The following is a 9,859-nucleotide window of genomic DNA, read 5'->3' as shown; positions in this document are numbered from 1 at the left end:
GGTAGGTTAGGTTGCTGCTGGGGCCCGGCCAATTGGGACTGAGTGAGATGGGCTGGACACGCCCTGGAGCCCTCCCATGGTCCCTCCCCAGTTGGCCAACCTCCTGTGTCTCTCCCTGCCCCTGATCGTACAGTGGGGGGATGGGAGGGTTGTCACTCGGCCTGGCGTGCACTGCCCATCAGGGGGCAGATGCTCCAACGGGTAGGTTAGGTTGCTGCTGGGGCCCGGCCAATTGGGACTGAGTGAGATGGGCTGGACACGCCCTGGAGCCCTCCCATGGTCCCTCCCCAGTTGGCCAACCTCCTGTGTCTCTCCCTGCCCCTGATCGTACAGTGGGGGGATGGGAGGGTTGTCACTCGGCCTGGCCTGCGCCCTGTCGCAATCCGGAACCCTTCAGGGGATGTCAGAGAGCCGGTTTCTGCCCGATCCCACAGGCCAGGCCGAGGGACCTCTACTGGTGCATGAATTCATGCACTGGGCCCCTAGTATTATCATAAAATTAATGAAAACATTTATAATTTTTAATCTCAAATCTCTAAGTATATCAAATTTATAAGTTAAATACAAGTAACCCTTTACCATAGCGTGTGAATCCCTAAAAATTTATAATTCAAACTCTTAAATATTAAGGTCTATGACATATATATTAGACATCTGCTATTTTATATATAGGCATATAACCGTATATAAACATTTACTGCCAGAAGCAAGTATGAGAAGGGGTGGGGGAATGACAAAGGAAAACATGCTTTTCTTCACTTCCCAAGCTGCGTAAGAATATGCCATCTCATTTTGTCTTAGAATTCAGACAGCAACAGACCCTTTTACCACCCACTCTTCCCACTGGAGGCCTGAGCTACTGCCGTTAAGGGCCATTTCCCCAACACAGGTTAACTGTGAAAAAGCAACAAGGAAGAGTGGTCAAGTTTCCCACTGCTGTAGGATTCCAAAATGATTCCTGCTCTAAGAAAATATTTTATGCAGAACTCTAATTTTCTGCCCTACTGCTGAGGGTGAGAATGTTAGGTGACTATAATAAAGCAAACTGTTTTCCATGTTCTATTCCACCTATTGTCTTCATTTCAAAAAAACTATGACTTGCTTGAGAAGCACCAAAAAATTTAAGGCTCTTAAGTCCTACTCTTATGAATAACTAGAACAAAACAGACCTTAATACAAACCCTTTGAATAGTTTAATAAGATAAAATTTTTCTTCAAAAGAGAGAATAAAGTAGATAACTTATCCTAGATTAGTTTATAGAGTTAATTCAAACTAATTAGAGAGCACAGATTTTCTGATTTGTAAGTGTATGCATACATAGACTACCCACAAATATGTACTGACTACCCACCAGGCACTACTAGGACAAATATGCACAATATATGGTCCTATCCTCAGGGAAGACAGAATATAAAAGAGGGGGACCTAGACCAAACACATAAAAAGTCAAATCACACAACATTTAAATAATAAAATAATACATGGGATTTTCCTCAAAATAATCCAGGAAGGTTTAAAGTAGGTAGGAACAAAAAAAGACACTAGTTGGTCCACAGATGGTTTTTTGCTGCAGCTAGTACATAATACTATTCTTTCCATTTCAATACATGTTTAAGTTTTTCTATAATAAAAGAGATTAGGCATGGTTAACACAAAATACAATATATGATTAACTGCCAAATAAATGATCTGGATAGTAATTGCATTAATTCCAAAAGAGACATCCCTGCAAATAAAATAATCACAAATAAGACACCGCACAAGGTGAGACTTAAACCTCAGTCAGACTGGGACTTTTCACTGACAAGCTACTGTGAATGCATCACTGTGGTGGACAGAAATTCAAGCATTACCCTGGAATATGGGCAGGACCTGTGATGTGCTTCTAACCAACAGATTATGACAAAGATGATGGGACATCACTTCTGTGATTGTGTTACATTATAGAAGACTCCATCTTGTTCTCTGACTCACTTATTCATGGAAGCAAGCTGCCATGCTATGAGGGCTTACATAGAGGGCCACATGACTAGTTCCTTGGAGCTGAGGGTGGCTTCCAACCCTCACTCCATCTTACAACAAATCAAAACACCCTTAGTGAGTTTAGAAACAGATCCATGGCCAGTCAAGACTCCAGATGAGAACTGAGCTCTGGTCAACACATGGGTTGAAGCCTTGCAGTGGGCACAGCTTACCCACAGAAGCTATCCTATATAATAAAAGGCTAATCTGCAAACTGTCCCCTCAGGAGCTTGACCAGGAGTTTTATTGCTCACTATGACATGCGCTGACCACCAGGGGGTGGCACGGAATGAAGGAAGGCCCCTGCCGGCAGCCGGAAGGACCCAATCGGCCCTGATCGCTGGCCAGGCCTAGGGACCCTACTTGTGCATGAATTTCATGCACCGGGCCTCTAGTTATGTAATAACTGTGTGTTGGCTTAAATTGCTAAATTTGTGACAATTTGTTCCATGGCACAGAAAATTACTACAACTTTCCCTTCTATTTTCAATTCAAAAGCTCCACATTTACCATGTTTTGTGTAGTGTTTGCCCCTTTAATTGTGCTATTATTACTTCTGTTGAGTTTAAATAAATATGAACTCTGGAACTATAGAACAGGGCAGAGAATCCATGTAACAGGAGATCAAATGTCCCAGTCTGCCTAGAGCAGCCGTGGGCAAACTATGGCCCGCGGGCCTGATCCGGCCCGTTTGAAATGAATAAAACTAAAAAAAAAAAAAAAAAAAAAAGACCGTACCCTTTTATGTAATGATGTTTACTTTAATTTTATATTAGTTCACACAAACACTCCGTCCATGCTTTTTTTCCGGCCCTCCGGTCCAGTTTAAGAACCCGTTGTGGCCCTTGAGTCAAAAAGTTTGCCCACCCCTAGCCTAGAGAGTGTGTGCCAGTTGTCATCATGACATAAGTAACAGCACATCTTTTCACTCCCAAAAAGCCCCAGTTAAGACAATAAATGATCATTCAGCCCTATATTCATTCACCTTCTACATATTAATCATTATCTTTCCAGACAAGATTATCTTATTCTTTTCATTTGCTCCAATTGCATTCATATCTCTAATCATTACAGTTAACATTTTGCTAAATTTTTCCCAGATTGGTGATTTCTATGGCAAAGATGTTCAGCATACAGATCAAAACACAATACTTACTGTGCAAACACACTTAATAGAGTTTGCCTTACCCTACCTCTGAATGGAGTGTTTTTAGTTCCTATAATATTACATTCCTACAACTATGAGAAGTTTCCTAGTTTATGCTACATACTTATATAAAATTATTTCAAAAATAGTCATTCATATAAACTGGTAATACCTGAAATTTCTTTAGAAATAGAGAGCTCTCTCTTATAGCAATTTCACATATGCAAGTCCCAATTAATTATTTTACGTAGGTAGGATAAAAATAAATGTAGGTAAAGTCACACTGGCTGGGTGGTTCAATTGGTTGGAGCATCCTTCCATACAATTGTGGGTTCAATTCCCAGTCAGGGCACATACCTAGGCTGTGGGTTTGATCTCTAGTCGGGGCACATACAGGAGGCAGCCAATTGATGTTTCTCTCTCTAAAATCAATAAAATCATATCCTGGGGTGAGGATTTTAAAAAATGTAGGTGAAGTCATATATATAAGTACTTGCCTATACTGATTCATGTATTTACAGGGTGGGGCAAAAGTAGGTCTACAGTTGTTCATATGCAAAATAATACAAGAATAATACAAGAATATACTGTTTTGAGTACTCACAACTGTAAACCTACTTTTGCTCCACCTTGTATTTTAAAAGCATTTTCTTCTATGTACTAGGTACTATGCTAAGGATATGGGATACAAAGTCAGCTTACTTCTACAGAAAAGGAAATTGAGGTTCTGCCTTTGTTGTTCAGACTACTTGCTGATTACCCTGTAATAAGGTAATACAAATTATTTTCCACTTGCAAATATATTACTAGTGTAGATACATTAAAAATCACAATATGCAATATAAAAGCTTTTTACAAAACCTATTTGAAGTTTCTCATCTAATACAATTCTAATCTCAAAAATTGAGTTCTTTTATGTTTTGTGTGGGGTATAATAGAGAAAAAGTAGAAAAATTCACGTACTGTCCCTTAAAATTAAAGATAGTGGGAGTGACTTGGAGGGAACATAATAGTGGCTTCAGAAGTGCTGATAATATTGTATCTTAATATTGGAGCTGGTTGCATAGGTGTATTTAGTCTAAAAATTCATTGAGGTTTTTACTTAATGTTAAGCAAATCAATATTTATATATATAAGAGCCTAAACGACCATTATGACTGAATAACCGGAACAACCAATGACCGGCTGGTAGCTATGACGCGCACTGACCCAGACCTTGCTTCTGGGGCCGTGACAGCTCCAAATCTGATTCACCCACACCCCGACCCAGGCAGGAGGACCCCACCCGTGCACGAATTTGTGCACCGGGCCTCTAGTTATGAAAATACAAAAAGTCCAAAGTTTAGAATATGAAATCTTAGATCTACATCAACAAGGACTATTAATCAAATAATTTTTAATGCTTATTATGTCCTTATAGGCCAAATAGGCTCAATAACAATAATAGGTACCATTTAAAAGTATCTATCATGGGCCAAATACTATACCAGGTACTCTACATACATGATCTATTTTAATTTCAAAACAACCCTTTTAGATATTATCCTAATTTGATAGATAACAAAATTAGCTATTTGAATCCTTAAAAGATTGAAAACTTAATTAATGCTATTCATTCTTCATATGTAAATAAAGTAATATCTAAATATAATAAACTCACTTTAAAAGATTTTAACTTGAGCCCTAGCCGGTTTTGCTCAGTGAGTAGAGCGTCAGTCTGTGGACTGGAGGGTCCCAGGTTCGATTCTGATCAAGGGCACATGCCCAGGGTTGCGAGCTCAATCCCCAGTAGGGGGTGTGCAGGAGGCTAAATTAAGGAAGAGAAAAGTATAATTCAAGACTACAAAGAGAAGGCTCTTAATCCCTAGAGAGGAGAAGTACATTTATCAGAAGTTTCCAGTCCCTGACTATCCTTGTCTTAAAGTGACACTACTATTGTGTTGGCCAGACCTTTCCCAGCCTTTTTCCCTCCCCTTTCCACTCACCCTGAAACTGTCCTAAATTCTGACTGGGGATTTTCACCTGTAGTAAGAAGAGAATGTATAGGCAAATCATGAGAGGTACTATGTTACTGAAACTCATTCTGCTGATATAGGGAATTCATACCTTGTGATTATGAGTTCAGTTAGCCATGAAAATAAATACAGGGTTCCCAGCAGACACCTAAAGAATTGAAGAAGGGAATTACCATTTACTGAACTGGATACCTGATGTGCACTATCTTATTTACTCCTATCAACAAACCTTAAAGCGGTATTTCTAGACAAGCAGCTGAGTATGACAGCTATAAATCAAGACTCTGAATCCAAATTTCAGGGACCTGGATCCCCACTCTTAACAGTTTCACTGCCATATGAATGGGGGGGGGGGGGGAATCCTTCAGCTATTTGTGCCTCAGTTTTCTTATCCATAAAAGATACCAACAGTTCCAACCTCACACTGCTGTGGAAACTGAGTGAGTTGGTATTGGTAAAGAGCTGAAAATAATGCCAGGCAGACAGTAAGTACTACCTAATATTTACACATTATTTTTGGCCCATATAATAGACAGAACTAACTCAAGAATTTAAAGTAATTTGCCCCCAGCTGTAACTAATATATGGCAGTGGGGAAACCTAAACACAGGTCTCTGGTCAAATGCAGAGTTCCCATTCTTAACTACACCTACCTTCCCCTTCCTCCCCAAACATGGGGGTCTCCTCAAATAACTATGAAAGTGTAAGGTATTTCCCAGTGAGTTTCCTTCTTGAAGAATGACAGGTGGCAAAAGATATGAAATTCTGAGCCACACTCTTCTCCATATGGCAACAGTAGCCCTATGAATGAACTATTTGCCATAATATTACTGAACTATAATAACCATCAGTGCTGAACCATTTGGCTAAGAAACTGAATTTATGGGAAAATGAATGATGAGCTCCAATCAACTAACATAAACTGGCTCCTACATAACTTCAATTTAATTACTATGTTGAACCAATTCATTTAGAATCTGCTCATCACTGTGAAATATCATGATCTTAGATTAGTTCCCCTACAGTACTTATCACTTTAAAGGGCTAGTTGTCCTAAGGTCCCTTTTAACTCCAAAACTCTATAAATCTGTAACATCAAACTTTTGTTATCAATAGAGAAAATGAGAAACAATGAAAATAAATTGGCCCTCAAGAGGTTACAGAATAAAAGGAGATAGGAGGGGGAAAAAATCTGTTGAGAACACTAGCATTAATAACTAATTCAATCACCCACAGAACAGTTAAAAGGGTATATACTACTAATGACCCAAATTTTGTCTTAAAAATGTTTGCCATATATTCTAAAGGCCAGGATAACGTACACAAACATGTTATCAATTACTAGTAACTAATGTATTATAGTTGACTTTTAGTATTTTTTACACATTTCTAACCATTTCAAACATGTATTCCTTTTATAACCAATAAACAATTAAATTTCTTATTAAGTACCCATGTAAGAAAAAAAAATTACATAGTTGTAAAAGGCTGGAGGGTAGAAGGTAGGGAGGGGATTGAGCAGGTACAAAGATGGGAAAGGGGGGAAAAAAATCAAGCAATTAGTTAACTACATCCACTACTGGAAAATGTTAGCCATTATTAGATTAATGCAAAATTAAGTATAAATTCCATCATTGTGGAGGTCTGATACTGACTTATAAATGAAGTAATACAAACTCGTTAAAAAGATAACTAAACTAACCAATTGCTACTCCCCTTTAAAAAATACAGTACCTTAGGTCCTTACCTTGTTTCTGAAAGGACTTAAGATGACAATATTTCTTTAACCTACCATCTGGTATGGGTTGAACTGTGCCCACCCCCTAAAAAAAGGATATATTGAAGTTATAACTCTCAGTAGCTCAGAATGTGACCTTATTTAGAAATAGGGTCTTCACAGAAATTATGAATTTAAAATGTGGATATTAAGGTGAGCCCTAATCTAATGAGTGGTGTCCTTATAAAAAGGGATAATTTAGACACAGACACAAAGGAGAGACAATGTGAAAAGATACAAGGAAAGATGGTCATCTACAAGCCAAGGAATCCCTATTAGAAGCTGGGAGAGAAGCCTAGAATAGATCTCTCTTTAGTACATTCAGAGAGGGCATAGTCCTGCCAACACCTTGAATTTGGACTTCTGGCCTCCAGAACTGTACGACAATAAATTTCCCTTGTTCTAAGCCACCTATTTGTAGTACTTGTTTCATAAGCCCTTAGGAAACTAATACACTATCCTATAAACTCTATGCAGCTGAACAGCCTCATGTTGACTGCCTTTTAAAAGACCTAGCAGTGAACAATTTTGTTTGTAGAATAAACCCACATATAACTTTTGACTCCCCAAAAACGTAACTACACTTGTCCTTCTGTGTCCACAGGAAATTGGTTCCAGGATCCACCCTGGATACCCAAATCCATGGATAGTCAAGTCCCTTATATAAAACTAGAGGCCCAGTGCACGATATTCATGCACTCAGGGACGGGGGAGGAGGCCCCGCAGCCCGGGAGCCCTCGGGGGATATCCAACTGATGGCTTAGGCACACTCCCCATAGTTGGACATCCTTAGTGCTTAGCGCTGCCGTAGAGGTGGGAGAGGCTCCTGCCACCGCCGCTGCACTTGCCGCCGTGAGCCCGGCTTCTGGCTGAGCAGCGCTCCCCTTGTGGGAGTGCACTGACCACCAGGGGAAAGCTTCTGCGTTGAGCATTTGCCCCCTGGTGGTCAGTGCGCATCATAGCTACCAGTCAGTCAGTCAACCGGTAGGCTGGTCGCTTAGACTTCTATATATATAGATGGCACAGAACAACGCATATAGTCAGCCTCCACATCCTCAGATTCCCAACCACGGACTTAGAATACTGGTTTTAATCCACAGTTGGTAGAATTCAGAGATGTGAAACCTAGAAATAGGGAGGGCTGCCTAGGTAGTTATTGAAAAAAATGTGCATGTAAGTAAGTGAAGCGGCACAGTTCAAACCAGTGTTGTTCAAGGGTGAACTGTACAGCACAACTACTAATCTGCAGGCACAATATACTAGTATAACTTATGTAAGGAATTTGTACTGTTATTTCATTTTAGTTTGCTTCCAATTTTCTTATGAATGTCTTCTATGAAAATGTTTGTAATATTTAACTATAATAATATATTCTCAGTTAAGACATAACAAATCTAAATTAATGTAATCATTCTAACGTATAAAGTTGATATATTATGCTATAACTGAAATGTCAAAACAAAAATACTTCGAACTAAAAGGTATAGGTTTAACATAAGCTAGAATTTAATATATGTGATGAGAACAAAGAGACCCACAGACACATGATAATAAAAATGCTGAATATCAAAAACAAATAGAAAACCTTGAAGCACAAGAAAGAAAGGGTAAGTCACTTATAAGGGACCACCAATAACTGACTTCTCAGCAGAAACAATGCAGTTAAAGGAAGTGGGGTAACATAATCAAAGTACTCACAGAAAAAAAAACTGTCAACCAAGAATACTAAATCCATGAAAGCTTTCAAACTAAATGTGAAATAAATAAAATAAAACACCTGACAATTTTTTGCTAGCAGACACATAAGAAATACTAAAGGAGGTTATTCAGGCTGAAAGCAGGTGATCTCAGCAGTAATTCAAGTCCATCTGAACAACAACTAAAAGAGAACCTGTAATGACAATTATTTCCCTAAAAAGAACACTATCAGTACTTTTTCCCCTTCTTTCCTCTCTTTAAAAAGAAACTGTGTAACATTATATGTGTGTATATAAGGTATTACTCAGCCTATAATATATGTATATATATATAAAAATGTAATTTATATGTAACATATTTACCGATAACAACACATGAGATGATTGAGAACAAAGCTGTATTGGGCTTAGGAAACAGAGATGGTAAATTACTAATTACAACAATGTATTGCTTGTTTTCTAACATTAGCAAGTGTAATATGAATAAAAATGCCACAAAAGGGGGGGGGGCTTATAGTATTCAAACCTCAAGTTCACTTTTATAGTCTTCAATATAAATGATAGTTTAGATAAAATGGACATATATTCGTGTAAATATATAAAGTGACAGCATATAACTATTGCGTTGTTTCAAATAAAATAATTTCTGTAAAATCTAGTAACAATAAACTACTACAAAAATGAAAATGGCAAGAGTGAATAACTCACCTGTGTAAGAGCAAAAAGTTGTATTACAATCTGTTAATCGGTACAGCAGAGTTACAATTCTTATGTTTGAGGATTCAACAGACAACCTTTCCCTTTCTAGAGACAATCCTTGCAAAGCTCATATACCCACTTTTCTGATATTTGAATGCCATGAATTTAAGTCTCATCTCCCCAGTAAGACCAAATCTTCTTTAAGAAACTGCTCTTGTGCTCTGGCCAGTATGGCTCAGTTGTGAGGACTGTCCCATGCACTCACTGGTTGGAGCACAGGGGCAGAAGTCAGTCAATGGATGTTTCTCTCTTGCAACCCTCTCCCTCCCTCTTTCTCTAAAATCAATAAAAACATATTTTTAAAAAGAAACTGCTCTTGTGCCCAATTCACCTAGCACAGTACTGAATAGATTTACTGGTTCTCCTCTTTAGCATGTCTCTTCTTAATCTTCCCTATTCTCTTGATTTTCATCTAAACTCATAAGCAAAATGTGAAAAATA

At 38.4% G+C, this 9,859-nt stretch overlaps 1 long non-coding RNA gene across 1 annotated transcript; it reads right to left on the bottom strand.

Annotated features, from left to right (window-relative positions):
* Window positions 1-4,950: 4,950 nt before the first annotated feature.
* On the bottom strand, window positions 4,951-7,024 carry LOC107183305. The gene is made up of 3 exons (XR_001514088.1): window positions 6,933-7,024; window positions 5,277-5,333; window positions 4,951-4,977 (listed from the first exon to the last, which is right to left on the bottom strand). It is a non-coding gene; the product is annotated as an uncharacterized LOC107183305 (long non-coding RNA).
* Between the last annotated feature and the right edge of the window lie 2,835 nt (window positions 7,025-9,859).

This window comes from Myotis davidii, unplaced genomic scaffold (genome assembly GCF_000327345.1).
Source record: "Myotis davidii unplaced genomic scaffold, ASM32734v1 scaffold152, whole genome shotgun sequence".
Taxonomy (NCBI): domain Eukaryota; kingdom Metazoa; phylum Chordata; class Mammalia; order Chiroptera; family Vespertilionidae; genus Myotis; species Myotis davidii.
Note: the sequence above shows the minus strand (reverse complement) of the source record. Positions and strands in the feature narration are given on the sequence as shown.